Consider the following 22,992-nt stretch of genomic DNA (forward strand, 5'->3'; position numbering starts at 1 on the left):
ATTTATACAGCACAATCATGTGATATCTGTCTCTATTTGGCCAAGCTTTTCTAGGTCCCTTGGTACTGTTAAATTTTGGTTACCAAACACAAAAATAGTTGAAGGTCCTATAGGGGAAGACATCACTCAGTGCTCTTATAGCCATACCATGGGAATACCTGATGAGCTGGGACATGGAAAGGAGGATACACCTCACACACCCATCTACTGAGCCTCCATGGGTACTCAAAAATATCTCACAACCTTGGGATGTGGCTTTGGAGAAAAAAAAATCCTATGACAGTGACTGGAAAGAAACTTCCACCACTGGAGAGATGAGGACTTTTGAAGAGCTCTCCCAGGGAGGGTAGATTTCCTACACTAAGTGTCCTTCCTGGTAATGTGGTTTACCTCACATCTGCAGATTTGTATTTGTCACTGTGGAGCCTGTCTGAAGGGAGATACTCTTGTGCTGCATCCTGCTTTCCCCAGTCTGCATGTAAGATGCCAAGGCTTATTAAGTGGGTATTTCTTGGATGGTGGCTTTCCTGTATTGTGTGGCTGGCTGGTATGTACAGATAAGGTAATCACCACTGGCACTGCAAGGAAAAACAAAACTGCTGCAAAGCAGGAAGGCTGGAAATCTACTTTCTATTCTTGGTCATTTTTGTTGGTATAGTGGCTGATTCACTTGCTGTTGGCTGCCTTTGGCAGAAAGGTCAGTGCTGGAACTTCTCACTTAAAATCCCTCAGTTACCAGAGTGCCCCTCTGATTGGCCCAAATGCTGGAGCCAAAGTAAAATCTGTCAAACCCCCCCCCCAAAAAAAAACCCATGACAAAACAGGAGCAAAAATAATACCCATCTGAGCAGCTTTTGTACAAGTAAATCCATCTACCTTTCATTTTTTCATAATCCTTTCCCTATGTGTAATCCATTATTCCTCAGAAATGAAACTTGTTGTTTCCTTGCTGAGGAAGGTCAACTGAGCTGAAAAGTTTATGCTGTGTACTGAATTTTGCTCTCAGAAGTGTGCAAAATATGTCCCACTCTCCTGAAACACAGGCACAAAATCTTCCTGGTGTCACAGAGACTTCAGGTTCCCAGTTGCACAGATGGGAGAGGAATGAGCATTGGAGGACAGTGAAGCAACAAGAAGGTGCTTTTATTCTGAAGTTTCATTTATCATTAAGGCTGTAACTTTAAACAATTCAGCATATTTTAATCATGTTGTTGGTCTCTGTTGCTCTGCTGAGCCACACCAACCCTTCAGTTTCCCTCCCAAAGTCTCCCATATAAAAGTTTTTCTGTACCTCACCCACAAGGCATGACTTTTTCTGGCTGAGATGAGCTGTTGCTTTCCTACACCAAATGCTTTCTGCAGTCATCCGTGAGAAGAAATGCTGAAAACTCTGTGACCCTCAGGAGTTTCCATCTGTAGCTGGCTCATCTTTAAAACATTCCTCTTCTGTTTCACCACTGCACATGAAGCATCTGAGAAAATAGTGGAAGCACTGAGCAGATGTTCATCAGCCTTGATTCCAGTATCCAGCGCTTCTGGCTGTGGAGGAGGAGGCAGGTGGTTAGCACGTGGTGTTTGCATCATTCTTTGGATGGAGGGACCCACTGCCACTCTGGAGAATGTGTTTTGGGGTGCTCTGTAAGGCAGCAAGGCATGGCATTGAATAATCAAAATTCAGGCCATAACTCCATATGAGCAGGTATTCCACATGGGGCTGAATTATGCTTTGAAATACTCTGAATGGTTCCTACAGCCCAGGACCAGTTCAGTCTTCAGCAAAGCCAGCCCTGCTGAGGGGAAGGGTAGCAGACATGAGAGAAGGAATGTGGGAAGGCACAGCTGTCCCACCACCACCTCTACAGAGCAGGCAGAGAGGGCCAGCTTTGGTGGGAGGCTTGTGGGGCAGTGGGGGCTGGCTCCAGGTGGAGGGGCTGGATCAGGAAGAGCTTACTGGGGAGCAGGGAAGGATGGAAACCCTAAACTACTCCAGCTCTGCAAAACCCTTCTCCATAGTTTTCCTTTCCCTTCACAGCCTGTGCTTTCTTGAGGATATGGACTGTATTCTTATGGCTGGGAAAAAAATGAACTATTGATACATGGCTGGAAAGCCTTTAGACAGCTCTGATTGTCTCTGTGCAGCCAGAACAAGGATTTGTTATGCTGTCTTCTTTGAGAAAGGGTGGGGACCCTTAGAAGAGAAGGCAAAATGACATCTTTGCAACAAGCCTGACGTGGTTTTTCTGTTTGTTATGCTTTTGTCAGCCCCATCATCCAAATATCAGCATTTGCACAGCCAGATTGCCCTAAGACCAGCAGAACTAATGGCAAAACATTTTCTAAGGGTTTGTCTTCTGAGGCTGAACTTCTTTGGGAATTACACAGTTTCTGAAAGTAGCTGAGGTCACAGTATTGTCTTTGTCTTGGTGGGGGTATTAATGAGGTCTCTCTCCCTTCTATCTGATTACTTAGTACTTTTACAGAACTCATCAGAAGTTTAGCAATGTTGAGACCTTTATCCCTCTACTAAATTTGAGTGCTGTGAGCCAAGAGATTCAGAAAATATTTGGGAGGAGCTGACTATTCAACAAACACAAATTAATGACATAATTCAGCTGGATATTGGCCCAAAAATGCATTGAGGAATGTTGAAACATTTAGCCAACTCACTAATGATGTTCATAATCGTGGTTGGTCTCAGGTGGGAAAACAAAAGTGGGATCTTTTGCATGAAAATTGCCTCAGAAAGGCAGAAAATACTTGAAAGCTCTGTGCCTAAATGTAAAAATAATGTTTACTGTTCAGTCACCTTTCCTGGCTTTTCTGCAAAACAAACTTCTTTCCACCCCTGTGTCAATTTGCCTTTCCCAGCACATGCCAGTTTTTTCTGGTCAGATCAGGAACTCTCTGAGCAGGAGTTGTCTGTTGCTGTGTGCTTGTACAACAACTCTTATAATGAGAATTCCTTCTTGGTTCAAACTGTTAAGCATTCCTATATCCCAGTAATATACTCTAATAAATAATGAAAGTGGAGCAGAGAAACCATCAAGAGAGGTGAAGCCTGTTTAGCTGGATAAATGGCATTTGACTTCACTTCTAAGCACGTCTTGAAAGCAAACTAAAATTTCTGTTAGTTGCCAAGATCTGTGTCATGCCCATCACTAACACTTAAAGCAGTGCAGCTCTCTCCTCCAGAGCCTGTGGAGCTACTTCAGACACTAACAAAGATATTATGTTCTATGATAGATAGCCTTAGGTCCATTCTCTGATCATGACAGATAAGCAAAGGAAAAAATGATCTGAAATAAGTTGGTTTTAAAATATAATATGTTTATTCCTTCTGGGGTTTGCTAGTCTCTGCATGCCATGTAGGATCAGAGAAGTTAGCCTGACTTCTCCTTCCTTGCAAAGATGACTTCCCCAATTTTGCTTCACATGATTTTGACTACTTTATTACCTCAGATTTCAAATGGTCTCATCACTCCTTTATGGAAAGTATTTTTCCAAGCCATCATCTGCTTGTCCCTTTTTTGTGTGTATGTGTTTGCTATTGTAAGTTTTCTTTTTTTAATTTCTCTCTAGGCTCCTGCTGTTAATGGAAGTTCTGTAGTGCAAGAGGAATGAGGACTCTGTGTGTGTGTCTGGGGGCTTGTATGGTGGGGGAGATAAATGGCAAAATGCAGGGCAGGTTCTGGGCTGGAGTACAGAAATGCCATAGGAAGGACAGGGAATGTTTGTGCTACACTGAGCTTTCTATCCCTGATCAGAGCAACAGAAGCTTGAACTGCTTCACATCTCAGCTGGTTTGTGCCACAAACATTCTCAGCTGGTTTGTGCCCCCTTACATGGGCTGTCTCTGGCAAATGGGCTTTAGAATACAGGTGCTACAGAGAAGAATTATAAAAAGTGTTTGGAAAAAAATTGTCCCATCGGAGGGACCCACCTTCCAACAATGGGAAACACTGGGTTGGTTAGCAGTTCTCTCGAGCTGGGAGCAGTTCTGAGCCTTGAACAATTACAACAAAACCCAGGGAGCTTCAAGATGTCTTTTACCCCCAACAGATTGTCTGTACCTGGTGACATCTGATATGCTGTGCTTTTGCATGGCTAGTTAAAATAACTGTTTAATAATCAGCCTTTAAATATATCATATAATGAAGTAAAAGATCTTTATCTTATTTTCCTTAGTAGATTTAAGCATTTTCATGCAGCTATAAAATTGCCTATTTTTAAATAATTGCAACTTGGCAAATCTTTTTCTCATGTGAAGATTCAATTTTATTATATGTATTTTAGTAGACTTTTCTGCTTTCATTTAATATCCTCTTGATCTATTTCCTAAGCCTGAACACAAAGGCTAATTCTTTACAATGCTCCTACACTGTTCCCAGTGAATGAACACCTTGCCAGGCAAGCAGGGCAATGCTCACAGGCAATGCTCAGAATCACCAGATCCTCTGCCTCGCTGTCAGAGGCTGCCTGGAACCTGTGTGTGGTTGCTGGACCCTCAGATGCCTCAGATGCCATGCTGGCACTCCCTGCCCAGCCTTCTGGGGGTGCCTTCACCCCCAGCTTCATCTCACCCTGTAGCATTTTGAGCAGGAGCAGCTGAAGATGTGGCAGGTCAGTCTGGGGAGGAACAGCATCAGGAAGTGTTGGTTTGTTATCAGTTCATGTTCCTCCCATGAGACTGACTCTGCACTGGGCTCTTCCCACATGACCCCGTGGCATTCCATATAAAGTACAGATATTAATACATTTAATTTGCATCTGTATGTCCAAATAAAGATTAGTTCTTCTCCATAGTTTTAGACCAGTGTTCTCATACGGACTATGTTGTTTAGCAGCAGTGCCTTATGAATGGGATAGTATTTTCTGCTCTCTCTACATATAGTTCCCTCTCTATGCATGCAACTACAGCTAGATGATGGCTGATTTTATAAGGAAAGGGGTCCCAGAAGGTTTATTCACACAGTTTACCAAAGAATTTTAAAGCTTGCCAATTGATTTGAAAACAGTGAAAATGTGAAAACTCAGGATGAGGAGATCCCTCTCAGCACCACTAGGAGTTTTCAGCACTGGGCACCTCCATCCTGTGGGGTGTGTCACCCAGATGGGTGTGTGTGAGCCTTTTCTTTCATGGGAAATGCTGCCTTTTCTGTTTCTTGGTTCTGTTTCTCTGACTGCTGCTTGCCCATCAATACAATGGGCACCCATTTGTATCTCTCAGCAGTGCCAGGACACTGGATAAACATTTGTACAAAGGCTTTTTGGATCTCTAGTTCATGTCTTCTCTCTAATGACTGAAGCCTTTGGTGGCTGTGAGGGCAGGGTATGGATCTGGTGAGGTTCCAGAAGGGCAGGGAGGCCCATCCCATCCTCCTTGAGCACCAAGCTCCATGCCAGAACAGAGCTGCTCTGTCTTCTCTTTCCCAGCTTCTCCTATGAATGTTGATTTTGCACTTTTTCTTATATCTGTATATCTATCTATATCTATATATCTTTAAAATGTTCATCACACAGGCTTGTCTTCAGAAGTTAGTTTCTCTTGGTACAACATATTCCAGTGAGTTGTGTGATAATCAGAACAAGAATGTAATTGGCACATTTCTGCTTCAGGTGGGGCAATTAAGAAAATTTGGTGTTGAGAGCAGACACTGTTTTGACAAAGAAGAGTTGCTAAGACTCTACCAGTCTGGAGGAAAAAAAAAAAAAAGAGACAGTATTGCTAAATTATGTAACTTCTGAAGAAGAAAGAGAAGTCTTTTGTTTGCCTAGTTGGTGCTCTAGTTTTAAAGTGAAAAGAGCTGAAGCACAGTAATGAAAAAGATCCCGTTGAAAACACCTTGTCTCATTCAATTCTCTTGCCTTGTCTTTTCAACCCGTGCTGAATAAAAATGTTTTTTGCTTCTGGACAGATTATCAAATTTAAAGTGTATTAGCAGGCACCAGCTGTGTGGTGTAATTATTTGGCTGAATCTTCTGACGTTGGAAGGGAAAATCTGAGTTAATGGCTCAGATGCTCTCCTGCCTGGTTCTCTAATATCCCCCACCTTGCACCAGGTGCATCTGCACAGAGCAGAGATAAAGCAGCAGGAGGGCAGAGTGGGACTGTTGGGGACATACAGCACAGAGGGACAGATGACTCCTCATGCTGTAAGAGCTTTGTAGCAAAATATTATCCACTCTTTTAATAGTCCCAAGTGAGTAAGAAAGAACTCAGTTGTATTTCTTTCCAGATGGCTGTAATGTCACAGCAGTCAGGTAGGGCTGGGCTTAGCTATCTAAAGACAGATGTCTAAAGTAGTTGGAGGTTCCAAGTGATGAATTTGTGTTTCTTGGATAATTTTCTGAGAGTGCCCCAGTGCTGCCCTTGCCAGGCTGCTGACCCCAGGGCGGTGGCAGGTGGGAAAGGGAACAAGCTTGACTGGGATCAGCATGGTTCTGTGGACTTACTTGTAGGCTTATTTGCCTTCCTTGAGTTAAATGGTCAATGGAAAAATATGATGGATTTTTAAATCAGTAGTTCTTAGTGGTGGAGAATAATTGAGAGCAGTGAGAGAGGTTCAATGTATAAAGCAGTGGATTTTATCTGCACTTCCTGTAGTTCTGGGCTTTTGTTTGGAACTGGGCTCAGTCTTGGAGCCTGGCCTGACTGGAGAGCAGAGTTGGTCTGTCTGCAGAGCTGGTCCCACCTTCCTCCTCCATGAGGGGCTGGAGAATCTGGTGCATGTGTGGTTTAATCTGTCCTGGAAGGAGTCTACTTCATGTGCACCAAAACAACTGGCAGTAAATAGAAGTGACTGAAAAGTTTGCTTTACTACTACATGATAGGCATGAACCAAAATCCTAAATTGAGAAGGGTCATTTGAAGGTAGCTCCTTATCTCCAGTAACTTTAATGCTCTTCAAATTTTGACTGAACTTATATGGTATTTTAGATAATCTGTTTATCTCCCCATAAGTGTAGAGATAGATGTTTTTTGTTGAAAAGGACAATATGGACACCTCTGGACTTGATCACATTTTGAGGCACACTCTCTGACTGCCAGATGCCAAGTGGGCTCTGCAGATGGGCATAAGCAAACCCAGCCTGGCAGAATCACACAATTATTTTATAATAGCATATTCAGAATTCTTTAGTTTGGTTGCCAATCTCTCCCCATTCTTTGGTGGCTCATCTTTCTCCAATTAAAGATATTTGCTCTAGTCATGGGGGATGGAAATTTACCTTAGAAATGAAAATTGAAGTTTTGGGGAAGATCTTTTACCACTGGGGCCTTTGGGCAGGAAATTACAGAAATATGATGAGACTGGATATAGAATTGCAAAACTGGCAACCTTTGCTTGTATATATTACAGGGATACCAGAGCAGTGTTTACAAGTATTGAAAAAGCCAAAAGGTTTTGACATACCAGCTCTTGACCTTCAAATATGAGCCTTTAGGAGCAGGGTACAGCATGTACACAGGCAGAGCTATTTTAATAATAATTTCCCCTTTGTTGTGCTCTTGCCCACCTTTGCCTCACTTCTCTTGGTGAGAAAGGCTTTCTGTAGCAATAATGGGGGAAGCAACAGCTCCTCTGGTACTCTGAACATTAAGAAAATACCCAGACCCAATAGAGAGTAGTGTGTGGATCAAGTGATTGCATGTGAAATCTTACGCAAGTGCTACTTCAGTCTCTTATTCCTGGCAAAAATATTTTGACAGTTAACAACGTAAAGAGTGGGCAAACCATAAATCTGATATGAAATGTGTTTTTTCTGCTGCACCATTTGGCAAAGGGCCAGCATGTTAAATTGGAAATGCTGGTATGAAGTTACCATGATACATCCATTTTGACTGTGGTTGTAAATACTTACTGCTGCTTGGTAAAAAGAGCCAAGCACTCGGCAGAGACCTGCAGCTTTCTGTCACAAAACAGAGAGCATCTGGAAATTCCAGGGTAAATTACAAATGAAGAAAGCCAAAGGAAATTTTGTAGATGGTTCATAGATGTCAAATTGAAAAGAATCCAATAAGAAATGCACAGTCTGATTAATTTCTTGTTCCACATGTTCTGCACCATTACCAAGAGAATGCCAAATATCCTTGTTCAGCAAATACAGAATTCTTTTTATAAGCTTTGTACACTGAACACATGTAAGAACACATTTCTGACCAGGTTAAGAGAGAGATTAATCAGAATCCTTCTTGCACCAAGATTAGAATCAGAGCTGCTAGTCCATTTATTAATTCTCAGGGAGTCTCCCATTTTGTCCCAGACTTTTCAGGTTAGGTACATATCTTCTTTTCTCTGGGACAAAAAAAGCTTATACCTTGTCTCAGTCAAAAAGCAACTTTACTGAAAGTGTTAACCATATGTCAGGATATCACTGGAGGCAAACTTTGGTCAGCCTAACTAAAAAGTGTTAGGTATTAGGAAAAAAAGCAATTCCTAGATGGGGGCTTATTTCATTAAGACTGTCTTAAGAAGAAATTAAAGTAGTTGGGGATTTTTTTGTGTAGTTAGCATGATCACAGCCACGAATAGAAGGCAGGGTTCATAAGACATTGTGTTGTAAAACAGGGATGCATTTAAAGGCTTTCTAGTTTTTTTCAATCTTGCAGTGTAATAAATTGGGAAAGTAAATGCAGCCTAATGTCTAGTGCAAGGTCCTGAGTGATGGGATGTCTATATTTATTCCTGGCTCTGACACTGACTCTTCTGCTCTTGCATGAGTCATTGCTTTACCTTTGAATGAGATGGCAATGAGAAAAAACAATTTTGTCTACATAAAAAATTGCAGTGATTTCACAAGGTTTAATTCTGTTTTTAAAATAGGTTCTGAAATATTCTGGTAAAATATTGTGAGGAGATATTGTTGTGCTTCAAAAAAACCCCAAACCCTACACGAGTCATACTTGTATTCTAATACACAAAATAACTCAGATCTTGTGAAAAATCAACATTTAAGCCTTTTTAATGTAACTTACTACAGAATTTTATGTACATTTTACTGTGTTTTGGAAACGCATTTCTTTAGGTCAGATGTTTGTGTAAGCTGAAGATGGGTAAAGACAAATGAAAGGAGGTTTAAACACTGTTATAAAACACTAGTCTGCAGTTACTAAAAAGAATTGTTTGAGTATGACCCTTTTGAATGCTTTAAGCTGTAATGCAGAGCAGGCAATAACCACTTTATATTGTCCTGTTTCTAATGTGCTTTCTGCTTGTGATCACTGCTGGCTGCTGAACCAGGTGGGTTCAGCTCTGTCTGAGTACAGGGGTGTCGCACTGCTGTGTGCTGGACAAACTCCAATTGAATACAGGTCATCATCTGCTGCTCTCTTTGCACTCTATATTCTTTTCTGACGAGGTAACAACTTGGTTACAAGAAGGTAGATAATTGAAAAGTCATGTTTGTGCTGTGCCTGTTCAAAGACACAATGTGCTAGAATACACACATCCCGATATTCTGACTATCACCTCAGGATGTTCAATTTCTGGGCATTTCAGTCCATTTACTCTGACTGGGAGCCAGTGCTGAAGCCAAGGAACAGTTTCTATCTTTTTTTCCCTCTCTTTTTTCCCTGTTAATTTTCAAGGACTGGGTTAGAAAACATTCAGATACAAAGACAAAATGGGCCTAAATTCAATTTTAAAAAATCCACAAGAAAAAAGACTATGGTACTGTTATGGTGGTTATTTTCAAAAGTTGTTAGTTTGGAACACCTTTCTGGAGGCAGCCAGGGAGAGACTTCCTCTAAACTCTCCATTGCACAATATTTCCATATGATGTATATGACTCTGGAATGGGAAGGACTCATAAATCTTTAACAAATTGAATCCTGCACAGAATTCACAGGAAGGTTAAGATAAGCATGAAATGAGAGTAGCTAAAGACCTAAATAACCCACAGTGAACCTTAAAGCAGACAGAAAATGTCTAGGGGTAACAAAGTAGGCAGAAATGCTTGCAGTCTTATTCTAAATACCAATCAATTCTACCTCTTCTAATAACCTTCTGAATCTATCAGCATGGGCCAGGGAAATCTCTCTTTACAACACATTTAATCCAGTAGGATTCTGAATCTTTAGGCAAAGTAGTAGGAGCTGAAGACAAAATTGGAAGTGGAAGAAAATTCTGAAGTAAAATTGTGGCCTCAAAACTGACGTGTTATATGTTCAGTTTGGTACTAGCAAGTGTAGTATCATTTGTACCATGTTATTTCTATGAAAAGCTAATGAAGGAGAGCTGGAAGGGCTCTGGCAGGCACTGCCTATGTGGAAATGACCCCATGCCCAAATTCCAGAGGACACTAAGAGTTGCACAACTTGGTATAGCAATCTTTTGACAGTTTCACCGAACAAGCTGCTACTTCTGTTCTTTTTCTACTGTGGCTGCTCTGCTTTTTAAGAGAATGAGTGTCTTGAGCAGAATAAATCCATGTGCAGGCATTGGGCAGAGACATGTGCCACTGCATAACCCCACACTGGAGAGGGGACAGCCTTGGTTTGTCTCCCAGGGACATGCAGGGACACCCAGGGAGCCCCCAGCCTGCCTGATGCAGGTGGATCAGATGAGTGGTCAAGGGAGCTGTTTGATGTCTCTCCCCTCATGGCTGAGGCAATTTCTAATTTAAAGTCAATATTATATTTTAAATGGCCAAATCCCTCCATAGCCATATAGATGATCCTCTTCAGTGCATAACAATCTGTTACATTTTTCTTTCACTGGGACAATAACAAGCATTTAGAATAAAATGCTGTCTTAAATTCATTGCTGGCTAGAGGTAGTTCAGACATGGCTTCCTAAATTTGGACTACAATGCAAAGAGGAAAGTGCTACTTTTTTTTTTTCATTTGCCTTTGGCAAAGTGAGAGTAGCTGATGTAAAAGGAGCTATACAGAAACAGGAACCTGAGTCTGAAGCAAATAGTGCATTAAAATAACTTCATTATGAACTGTCATTAGCCTACTTCTTTCCAGAGTGTATGTCCACAATAACATTTCAGTGATTGATAAACAAAAAAATATTTAGAATCAAAATAAATACTTGATATGCAGCAATACAGCAGAAGATGGTTGGCAAATGCACCACACAAGTAGTCTGGCAACAATATTAATTCTGCAATCTTTGAACAAGCCAATAATTGGAACCATTTTTAACCATGCCTAGGTGAGCCCTCAGTTGTTTTTGAGGTAAGTTAATGTTCATCCTTGCACCTGGAAGTGAACCCAAGAAAAATATGTTTGGAATTAGTCAATAATCGAAACACTAGATGAAAAAAACTCTCACTGACCATGCTGGTTGTGCAGCTCTGTACAAACATTTATTTTTCCAGGGTCTGATGTGTATTGAACGTGGCTGACTGTTCTGCTCTCTTGCTTGTTTTACTCCTCAAGAGTCTCTTGTTCATCTGTTGTGCAAACACTCTTAAGTATCTGTTCTGATCTGTGCTCCCAAGAGTTGCAGCAACTCCCCAAAGCTCTCCATTGCACAGTTGTTGTTCCCTTTATATCTTCTTTGTAACTGTTAGGCAACAAAAGAAATTTAATAGCATGACTGAGGCTGTGCCATCCCATTGGTTTTCTGAAAAGGAGTTACTGAGGTTCAAGAGGGCTCAGGGACTTAGTGGTGTGACTGTGTTTGGTGGTTTATGTCAGGTGATTGCATATGACTCTAATTGTGGCAGTCACCCTTAAAATTATTTTTAATGATTTACTGAAGTTAAGGGAGAAAAAAAAAAAGAATGTAGCTGAAGAATCTGCCATAAAAAGTACAAATTATGTTTTCAACACATTTTCTGTAAAAATTATTTCCTTCCAGCAGAGAAAAAAGTAGTTGTAGGAGAATCACTTGGTTGGTATTAAAAGTAGTACGACTAGTGCACTTGGGGAGGAAAAAAAATAAATGTATTTACATGGTTTGGAGCTTATTTTTGAAGTTTGATCCTGCTTCCTTTTAGATAAACCAAGACCAGAACACACCAATGAGAAGTATCAGGGTGAAAATAATCATGCTGTTTTTCACTTACAGCTCACTGTGGGAAGGCCTGTAGCCAACTCTTGGTTTCAAGAAACACTTGGGGAAATGGAAAGCTTTTACCAGCATTACACTGCTTAAGACATCACTCCTATGTGGTCTCCCTAGGATCTGCACAGCAGCCAGGTTTTGTGTCTGTAATATGCAGGGACCTGGGACTGAGTTTTCCTTGGGGGCTGGTGTCTCCTCTGGGTGTCTCACCCTGCCTGGCTGCTCTTCTCTGTTAACCTTGTCAGCAGCCCTCACCACCAAGGTGTCCCTGTGAGGAGAAGGGAGCCATGTGAGGCCATGTCTCCCTGATTTTTTAAGATTTTCTAAGCCTTCTGATGTTTACATTCTTGTAACAAACTTTCTCACACACTTTATGTAAATAATGTATTGTTTTGCATTATTTTATGGAAGAGGAGAAATTTAATAGACTGTTGATTTGTCCAGTGTCATTGTAGAGGTGGCACTTTCACCCTCCAATCCACTCTCACTTTTAGAAAGCTATAAATGTTGGAGTCAGAAAAATAAAAATCCCCCCTTTTACCTTAGAAAGAGCAGCAAGTCTGTGTTGTGTTGTTTCATGTCCTGTAGTGACAAGGCTGAGGGACCAGCGAGTCTGAGTTTCTTCCAGTGCTTTTCATTCATTGCTGGCTGAGGAAAGCTGCCCATGAGCCTGGCTGCCACCACCTGTTCCACAAGGCTGACATTGCTGCTTCTCATCCCAGCAGTTCATCTGTTCATCTGCATCCACCAGTGGATGCATTTCTGCAACACACCTTGCTGAAATTAATGCTGCCTATGCTGTGTGTTTTATCTCCAGTTTGTGGGTGCTTGTAACTCTACAAAACAAGCTGGGACAGATCCCTTTCACACCTGTGGAATGGGTGCTGTTTAATTGCACTCTTCAACCCTAATGGGGGTCCCTGAAAACAATCCTGTATCTTTACTCAAGGCTTACTCTTGGGACTTTAGCTGGTCAGAGTGACCCTGAGACATGTTAGAAAGTCTCTTTTCCCAGCCTGGCAGTTGAAGAAGGAGTCAGAGCTCTTCATTTCTCGGTCTCAAGGTTGTTTATTGTATCTTATCTATAAAATTCTTTCTCCTGACTAGCCAAGGTCTGCTCAGCAGGACAGTCAGAGGCTTTCTGCCTGCCCCCAGGGTGGTGTTATCTTTTTATACTAAAAACTACATGTACAATATTTACAATTACTTTCCAATACCTATCACCTGCCCACTGTGTTAGACAGTGAGCTTCTACTCTAAACCAATCTAAAAGTGCCAACATCACAGCAGAAGATGGAGGCCAAGAAGAAGAAGGAGAATGCCCAGATTCCTCCATCTTGCCCCCTGAACCCCCATGCTAAAAACTCCAAAAAATCAATTTTTCACCCCATGATAATCCACTATCATTCTACTTACACTGTCGTGGCTTGCAGATATTCATATAAGGTTGGTAATTTGCTCCATGGGTCATAATCAAAACCCCAAGTGTCCTGGGCTCTGTGCCAGGGTCTCTGAGCCCCCTGGCAGGGATCCTGGCGCTCCAGGACAGCCAGAGGAATGTCCTGAATTCCCACAGCTTACTTTCCTGCTGTGGCTTCAGTACTGCTCCTATGTCTTAGAAGGAGTCACAGAGGTGACTTACACATTCACAGCAGGCAGGACTGTTTTCGTGCCGAATTTATGGCAATGTATAGCCCGTGGTGGGCTCTTGCAGGCAGAGTGGCACTAGTGGAGCACCAGCCTCAGACATGCCGCAGTCTGGAGAGAAAGGCTGTAGGGCCCTCTGGTGGGAGGAGAGCAGCGGTCCTGACGCTCGGAACGCGTCTGCTCTGCGCCCGCGGCGCCGTCCGCCTTTTGGAGAGCGATGCTGGGACACTGCTGGGACACGCCGTGTGGGATAGCACCAGCAATTTCACCTGCGCTCAAATCTGACTCCTGCCTGCAAGGCTGGGAACAAGGTAAGGTTGTATTTATAAACTTCAGCCCGCGGCTGCTGACCTGTTCAGCTCTGCCCCCGATTTTTCAGCGTACTTTTGTCTTTACACTAACCAAGGATGCCGACTCCTAAACCCAACCTCTCTTCTTCATTCAGCTAGGCCTTGTGGGGTGGCACTTTACCCATATGTGGATGGGTTGAGTCTATGTGATGGTCATGCCATGATCTGGGGACCTGCCACATCCCCTTCTCTCTTTCAGCTTCTGCTCACAGTTCCGCAACTTCTAGCCCAGCTGTGCTCCCACCAAGGACAAGTGTGGCTCTGTGCCTCACCTACTTGCAATGCCCTCTCCTCTCTGCCACTTAGGCCATGGCTCAGAAAGACTCTGGTGACTTCCTGGAGGCTTTAAACACTTTTTGCATCTTTGTGCTCGCTTCAAGGGAAAGGAGGCCTCACCATGGCACGGAGTGTTATCTGTGTGTTTGGAAGAGCTGGCTGTGAGCAGTGAAGGATGCTGCAGCTGGGGCCCACGGGGAGGCAGAATTAGGCAGGTACCTGCTTTCTGTCAGATCTGGGGACAGGAGATGACAGGTTTTAGATCCTTAGCATGCCTGAAGAGTCAGTGAGAGGCTGGGTCTGGTTTTACTCTGGGCAGGCAGCGGCAGGAGCTGGATGTTGGATCCTTTGTACAGAGCAACATGAAGGCAGCTGATGGAGTGGGGACAGGCAAGGCGTGACAGCAATTCCAAAATCTTTGACCCAAGCCTTGCAGAGCTCCCCAGCACAAAACTTTCATGCTGATCATCCCAAGAGTATTTGAGTATCTTACTCTGACTCTCTCAGTCACATCCAGAGGCTCTGGACTTTTCCTATAGGCTGAGATCCATTTCTGACATCAAACAGTCTTTGAGAAAGGATAATGCCTGTTTGCTATTCAGCACTCTGACAGCTGAATGATACAAGAACAAAGCAAAACAACCAACCCATCTAAAGCTCAAGTTAGGAGAAAGATAATTGTCATTGTTATTTCATCTTTATTGCTAAATTGGTAGGTGTTTGCATATTTTCAGCTTCTCTTCTCATCTCAGTCTGTATCTGCCTCTCCTGTCACAGCTTTAGGACCTCAGACATCCTGTCTATTTAGCAGTAGAAAACTCCTAAATTACATTCCAATAGCACACTTTCTTTAACACGTGCAATTAAAACTTTATGCTACAGTTATCTCAAGTATGTAACTTAATAATACATAAACCAACAAAGAAAATTCTTGGAATTAGTTACATTACTGCAAAATCTAAGAACCAAAAGTATCAGAACTGAGTATACTTGAAACATATAATTAAACCCCAATTTCAGAATCATTGATATGAGGTTTTATCCTTTTAAGATTACTTTCTGGGCCTCTATTTTAATTTTTTTTCTGATGTCAAAATGAATTATTTGGATTAATTTTTCATGCATAAATAGTAAAAAAATTAATGTGGGCCAGTGTTGTAGTTAGATCCTTTTTTGGTGTATTAAAAATGTTATTAATGTGTTCTAAAATCTACTTCACTCTAACACAGACCATTTGCTACTTTTTCTAGATAAAGGATTGCCTGAATATTTCCTCTTTGCCACTGTTTTGTGAAGATGTAGAAGCTAAAAAGATGACTCTTAAAAGAATTGATGAAATGGCTAGCCATTGATAATTTGGAGAGGAATTGTTCAAGAGAGAATGTTATATTTTATAAGAAAATTTGGTAGCTTTGTATGGATTTACAAGGCTTTTAGGAGAAAACTCTTTGTTTTGGCAGAATATATTATCCATGGAATCCATGAAAACAGAAATTGTGAACAGAAATTGTGAACACATGGTTTTATAGTTAAAAGTTATGCAGGATAGGAGTATGCTGAGAGTTTGGGGGGGAATATTGCTGCTTTTGGAACAAAAGTTATTGATGATCTATTGATGAACCTGGAGCACTGAACTGCATTGTGTGTGCTGCTGATGTGGACCCTGAACTTCACAAACTGGAATAAGAGGCCAAAAGGCAGCAAAGGCTTTGTTACCTCCAGCAACAAAGAAATATGGATCACAAGATCTGGAGCTAGCACAGGACCTCAGTAAAATTTACTAATATTACACCAAAACCTGTTGCTGCCTGGCTGCCTCTCTGAACTGTCTTGTTTGTGAGATTACCAGAAACTAAATTAAAATTTAAAAAAGAATCCTTAGTTTCTTGTGGTCTGCTAAACATAAAATCGCGGTTTCTAGAAAAAGTAACATGGCTTAGGAGACTAGTGCTAGTTGAATTAGCAGAAAACTGTAGGAAGAAGGATCAGGCAGCTTATTGCTCTGGGGGCAATAATTTAAAATACTGCAAAATCCCAAATCTGTATAGTTTTCATAGTCTTACATTTATTTTGTGCGATGTGTAAGGTATAAGAAAAATCTCAGTTCACCTTAATTCCATTCTCTCAATTCAGGACAAAGGCTGCTTTGAATTCACATAACATTTTAGTCAAAGCACATTTGTGGAAATCAAACAGAATGTAATTTTTGAAGCATTTTTTGAACTGTTCACTGAGGTCCTGTGTTAGCTCCAGGTCCTGTGATCTCTGTTGCTCAAGGAAGTGCACTTACAAAGCTGACAAAATATTTTGTTATTTCTTTCTGCAGTTAGTTCTTTACTAGGCCTGTTTTACACCTAAAAGGCAAAGCTTTAAGAGTCCTGTTGGTCTTCTTCCACCTTATGCCTTGCTGGCAAAATCCCCAGTTTTCCAGGCTGCTGGTAGTCATTCACTTTGTGTGCCCTTTTCAGCCATCCCAAGTGTTTAGAGTTGCATTCCAAATCCGTGGTTGTAATCAAGATCCAAGTTATGGAGCTGTTCCATATATTTGTATATATTTAGAGGCAGCACAGCAAATGTCTAAAAGTGTGTCTAAATCAAAATATGGCTAGGCAGCACCACCCAGAGGTTCTGGAGCTGTCTTGGAAGAAGTGAGTGCTGTGCTGGAAGCAGGATAGCCATGGTAGTACAGTGTTTCCTGGGGAAATCTACAATCTTAGCTCTGCTGGGGACATGTATGTTACCCTTCTCACAATGTTTTTGGAATTGGCACATTCCCTGATCATTCCCAGTGATTCTTTCAGAGCTAGTCTAGGTAGTGCCATATAGCCTTGTAGGTATGATTTCTGTGGATGTATTCTTCTTCCTACACCCTAAACCTAAACTATGTATTACGGACTAAGGTGGGATATTTCTGTCTGATTTTCAGCATTTCATCTTAGAACATGCAATCCTTCACTGTTGAATTAGTTTGTGTTTCAGTGTCCAAGGATCCCAGCAGTGTCACTGCAGTATTACTTTAAGATAATGGTAGGTAGCTGCAGGCAGTGTGATTTGGAAGAACAAATTTGAGCAGACAGGGGTTAGATCAATATCTGAAGGATGATTATCTTGGTCAGCACAGTATTTTCCATAGCCTAATGCAATCTAAACAATCTCTAAATATATCACAGAGTGTGAAATTTCAATTCCTCTCTTGTCAGCCTGTTCATGTGAAGATGGATGACATACCTGATGAAGACAAGAGCCTGATCCTGCTGCTGTTGAAGCAACTAATAAATCACCCATTAACTTCAGAGAGTCCTCAAAAGAACCAAATTGCTCATTTAAATAGAGGTAGCAAATCCTTTGCAGGTGTGATGGGTTCACAGCAGCTGCATGTGCACGGGCCTCCTCCCCAAAGAACAAGAACAACTCTGCAAACTTTTGGAAATTAAAAAACAAGTCAAAAAGAAATGAAGATGATTCTCAGAATGGGAGATTGCTGTTTTAGACAGCCCTTGACTAGGATAGACAGCACAGGAGCTCTGTGAAAGCTGTTTGCTGCAACACTTTTTTGTGGGGATGTGAGCTCTCGGATGTGTGCCCTGCACCCTCTCACCCATGGCCAGGTGTGTGCTCAGAGGAGGGAGGCACTGCTGGACAGCAAAATATTCATCTGGGAGGACATAAAGCTCAAGAATGAAAATACTGGACAAAATTTGACTTTCACATTGAGAAGAAGTTTCCCTGAGACACAGTTGTGGTTTTGCAGGAAAGACCATCAGAGCTGAGGGCTCAGACACCCAGGGGTCCAAGAAGGGTGCAAACTGGGACCAGGTTTTGGGATGGTGTCTGTGGGTTATCTCTACCTCTAGGAAGAAATATTTCTCTTAATACAGGTGCAATCCCCCAGTCAGAATTACAATAAGCTTCCACCACAGACTCAGTGCAGATCTGCCCCGCATGTTATAGGCTGGAACTGTAATTCCAGCTCCAGCCACCTTTGCTTTGCCCTCAGTGTAATCACATATATATACATATTTATTGCAGCGAATAAATGTTCTTCCAAAGTGAAAAAAATTAACATCAATATGATAGAGGTTAAACTTTCAGGTATAAATAAATCTTTTTTAATGCATCTTTAAAATAAAAGCTTTAAACCTCTTTTGCATTGCTCAGTTTATTGGGGAAATTTATTCTGACTATTACTAAACCCTTGGTGCCTTAATTATATTAATAATTTAAATCTCTGCTTTAACTGTGGCCTGTAATTAAATCTTAAAAGAGCTACAAACAACTTTGAATACCTGTAAGACATCAACAAATATTTTCCTTATCACAACAATACATTTTTTTTTATTTCTCAACTCCAAAACGCTATGAAATATTGCCAAATTATGAAAAATTTAAAAATAAGAAAGTTGAGCTGAAATCTCAATGGAGAAATACCAGTTTCACTATTCAGATTTTTGCTATATAATCAAGTGACTAAATAATGGATTTAAGAAAAGTGCACCAGACTGGTTGGTCAACTCCTTAATTAAAATAAGAAAAAAAGAAGCATTTGAAAAAAAAATATGGGGTAATAGCTACATTGTTGCTTTGTAATTCACAGCACAGAAATTCCTCGGGCCAGGTCTTGCACTCAGGAATTCAGTGGCAACTTTGCCATTTGTTCAGAGCAAAGAGGATGAAACCTGCTCGGGCTCCTCTGAAATCCTCAGATAAGGCTAATGTCAAATAAAAATAGTTTCATTTCAATTAGGATTTAGAAATAGATGAAGCATTTTCCAGTCCTGTTTGTTCAGAGAGATAGACTTGCAGCATGGCTCACTCTCTTAGGCATCCAGGGCTCAGCCCCTATGGTGGGCTCAGCTTGGTCTCCTGGAAATGTTGATGCTTCCAATGGTTACTAGATGGGGAAAAATTATAAAGATGAACTTGAGGTTGGTTGTAGAGGGAATCAAGGTGGCCCCATGACTTCTAAATAAGAACATTTTCCTTTGCTCCTAGTCAGGAGGGTGAAGTGGTGCTGTCTGGGGGCAATTGGGCTGCTGGTTCACTAAAACATGTGTGACCTTCTCTGGACAAGGTCAGCATTCTGGTTTGAAATAAACTGGTTTTACTTGGAAAATTGAAACTCACTTTTGAGAGAACAAAGTTTGATTTTAAACAATCTGCCATTGTTTAAGAATGGACTTGGTGCACTGGCTAATGAGTTGTCTGTTTAGCTACAGTTTACATTCGTTTTACTTTGGTTTTGCAGAAATATTAAAACAAATTGTCCATATCTCCCACGTTTTGGATTATTTTCCATGCATGCTGTTATTTCTACAATGGCAATTAGGTGATGTCATGTCTGCTTTGTTCTTTGGGCATTCTTCCTCACATCTGGTATTTTGGGAAGAACTTAGCATTCACTGAACCAGCAATAGATTACTCTAACATCTAATTCTTCTTGTACAACTTAAGGCTCTGGTCCTATGAAGATTTATTCATATGCTTGCTTTCATGTACAATGGATTATCCCACAGAACTTCAAAATGAATAAAGTCATGCTTATGCATAAGTGCTGGAAGGATTTGTGCCTAAATAATGAAACTAAATGCTGGCAGTGTACAATTATCCATAAGATTCAGCTATAAACACAGCAGAATTCATCTCCAAAATAAATGCAGGAAATGGAATAAAATGGGAAAGTCTGTGAGAGTATTTTTACTTTGCCTCATTTACAACAATTTTGCACTGTTAGTAATAACCAAGCTGGTAATCTAAATTGCCTGCTGCTTGTGCTGTAGATGAACTCTGGCACATAATTTGGTTTCTGCTTCCATTTAGACACTTAATATTGTGAATAGATGTTAAAAGTGAAAGAGGGGTGGAAAAAAGTCATTTAAATAATTTCAGTACCCTTTGAAGACCCCAATTTATTGTAACCAGCCATCCATTGCTTTAAGAAAATTAGTAGCCATGATTTTCACCATACACACCATCCATTGCCTTCACAATGACTCCAACATTGCTAGTCTAGATATATTTTGGCACTTACATATCCTCAGTCATCAGGTACTTGGGTTTATTCAGAGTTGGACAAATTACAGAATTTCAAGTTGGCAGAAAATAATAATCATTGCTTGAAATTATCAAATGAGCTGGAACTTTGAAACCAAAAATTGCTCACAGAGGTCCTGTGGTGTGAAAGAAAGTGATGTTTCTGCTTCTTTTCCAGCTGCCAAGAGAGGAGTGTTGGTTGAATGCACAGGCTCCAGAGGTCTCCAGATTGACTGTCCTCCAAATTCCCTGAGCTGGATAAAAAACTCCTTGGTTTCTGGATCACCAGCTTATGATTTTAGGGCTGGTATTGTAGGCTGTGAAGCTTTAAAAATCAAGAAATTGATTTTCTTTCCTGGAATGCACCAACAGAGTGCAGCTGCTTCCAGTTCCAGCACCCTGGTTCTGCAATCTGAACGTGGAACATGGAGCCCTGTGGCTGGAGCCAGGACTCCCTGGTCCTCAGGCAGCCAAATTCACAGCCCTGCCCTGTCTCATCCTGGGGCTCCCACCTGCCCTGGAGACCCAAGGGGGCCCCAAGGTCTCCAAGAGCAAACAGTCCCAAGCCTCAGCTCTGGAGGGCAGGGCTGGGAAGATGCACCTGCCTGAGTCTCTCCAGCCTCCCGTAGAAGCCTTGAGTCCTCGCCATTCCTTTCTGAAGCCGTGTAAGTTTCTGTGGGAGAGGTGCCTGAGTCCTGCCAAGAGTGTAAGAAACCTGAGGTGTTTCAGTTGAAGGATTTCAGTCAAACCTGAGCTTTTTTAAGGAATTTCAACAAAACTTTTCTGACCTGTTCTAGTAAGGGCATGTGATAGAAGGCTAGTGCAGACTCAGAAAATACATTCTAGAAAAAGAAAATAATATGATTTTAAAAACCCCACTGTATCAAGTTGACATGGGGGAAGTATTTGTTTTGCATTTTTTTAGTAGGAACTGGTTACAGGCAGCAAAGTGCTTCCTGTTTAAAGACAGCACTAACAAGGACCAAGCATTTCTGAACAATAAACAATATTGAAATTGATAGTTAACACAAATGTCTTGAAGACAGCTTTTCTAGAATGTATATGATGGTATAAATTATTAGCTTTCTAGAAATTAAAGATATTTAGAGATGTTTTGTATTTCTAAGAACTACTTGACTTTGAATATTTGAACCAAGGTAAAACTAACCAGAAGAACCAAAACTAACATACTTTTTCACTTGGGTATTTGATAAGAAGAAGCAGGAGAGTTGGTGTGTTTCTCAGGTTAGGTCTCTGAAGTTTTGGGCTCACAGCTCAAGCTGATCAACCCATGGAGGCTCTGAGGCTGCAGAGTCTGTGTGAAGGGTCAGCTCAGAGCACAGATGAGGCACAGGCGTGTTCCTCCCTAATCACTCATAAATTAGGTGAACCTAATTCATCTCAGTAATCTTGATGTTACCTGAGTTCTCTCTGATTTGCTCCTTCTCTATCTGTCACCAGGTGGGTTGCAGTGGTTTACCATGGGTTTGCAGTCTGTTGAGAGCCAGCTGTGCAGGTCAGGCCATATACAGATGTTGTTTCATGGTGCCTTCTGTTTCTGGCTTTTTCTTTTTACTGAGGGCAGAAATATCATTTCCATGACCTTCCTTGGACTGTCTAATAGATACATATTTCTTCTTACCCTAGCTGCATCTGTGTTTATTTTCATGTCCTTGTGTGCTTGTGCTTTGTCCTTGTCTTTAGCTGTTTGAACTATGCCTTGCTGTTTGATTCCTCTTTATACCTCACATCATTGAGAACTAATTCAGCTGAGTGTCTCTTTTGTTCCTTTGCTTTTTCTGCTTTTGTCTTTGCTTCAGGATACTTTATTCCAATGCTTCTAATTTTTTCTTTCCTTTACAGATATTCCTTTAGAATGTTAACTGCCAGATTCCTGAATTTATTCTGTGGATTTTTCTTGAAGGATTTTTCTTGAAGGATTTTTTTCTATATATCTTCTACATGTGACCCCCTAACCCTTGCTAGTCACTCTAACCCCCTGCCTACAACTTTCATGACTTCTCTGTTGGTAAAAAACAGATCTAAAAGAGCCTGTATGTATTTTCCAGATGTATTTTCTAAAAATTACCTACAACAACTGCTGGGAAATCTGGGGAAGATTCTTCAAACCCAACAGAGATGTATGTGAGATGAATGTAAGTACAGATCATGGTCTGATTTTCTTTATGTATTTATGTATTAAAGGCAGTATTAAATAGGAATTTGTAGTGAGCAGCACTTGTAAATAGTAATATTTTTTTGCATCTCATCATAAACTGGCATCTGAATCAATGAATGATGCCCTAAAAGTGCCTGTTTCTCACCGGAAAGGACAAGGCAAGCCATGGGTTGCTAGTTCATTTTATTATTTCCTTATTTTAGGAGATAAGGGGCTAACATACCAATTTCCATGCCAAGCATTTAATTTACTAATAAAACTTTGAAAGCTTCTAGGAATCTTAGGAATTCCACCTTAAGAGTGGGAATGACACACATATGTCTGGGGGAGTGTCCCATTAGCACCAAGCCTTTTGTTTTGCATGTCTCTGTTTGCTGTAGAGAGAGAAAAAACTTCATCCATCCAGTTCCAGGTTTGCTGAAAGAGGTCCCCTGATCTCCCTGTGTGTTGTTTCAGTGGTTGCAGTCCATTTCTCATGGGTCAGGTACTGGTC

At 41.2% G+C, this 22,992-nt stretch overlaps 2 long non-coding RNA genes across 3 annotated transcripts; one reads left to right on the forward strand and one right to left on the reverse strand.

Moving 5' to 3' along the window:
• Positions 1 to 1,129: 1,129 nt before the first annotated feature.
• On the reverse strand, positions 1,130 to 13,786 carry LOC143696148 (uncharacterized). 2 transcript variants are annotated; one of them, XR_013185558.1, is made up of 2 exons: positions 13,434 to 13,786; positions 1,130 to 1,539 (listed from the first exon to the last, which is right to left on the reverse strand). It is a non-coding gene; the product is annotated as an uncharacterized LOC143696148 (long non-coding RNA). The 2 variants fall into 2 exon arrangements; XR_013185557.1 differs by having other exon boundaries at positions 1,130 to 1,790.
• Positions 13,787 to 13,878: 92 nt separating this feature from the next.
• Positions 13,879 to 22,477, forward strand: LOC143696150 (uncharacterized). Its single transcript, XR_013185559.1, has 3 exons — positions 13,879 to 13,975; positions 21,782 to 21,836; positions 22,390 to 22,477. It is a non-coding gene; the product is annotated as an uncharacterized LOC143696150 (long non-coding RNA).
• Positions 22,478 to 22,992: the final 515 nt, after the last annotated feature.

Source organism: Agelaius phoeniceus, chromosome 1, assembly GCF_051311805.1.
Source record: "Agelaius phoeniceus isolate bAgePho1 chromosome 1, bAgePho1.hap1, whole genome shotgun sequence".
Classification (NCBI taxonomy): domain Eukaryota; kingdom Metazoa; phylum Chordata; class Aves; order Passeriformes; family Icteridae; genus Agelaius; species Agelaius phoeniceus.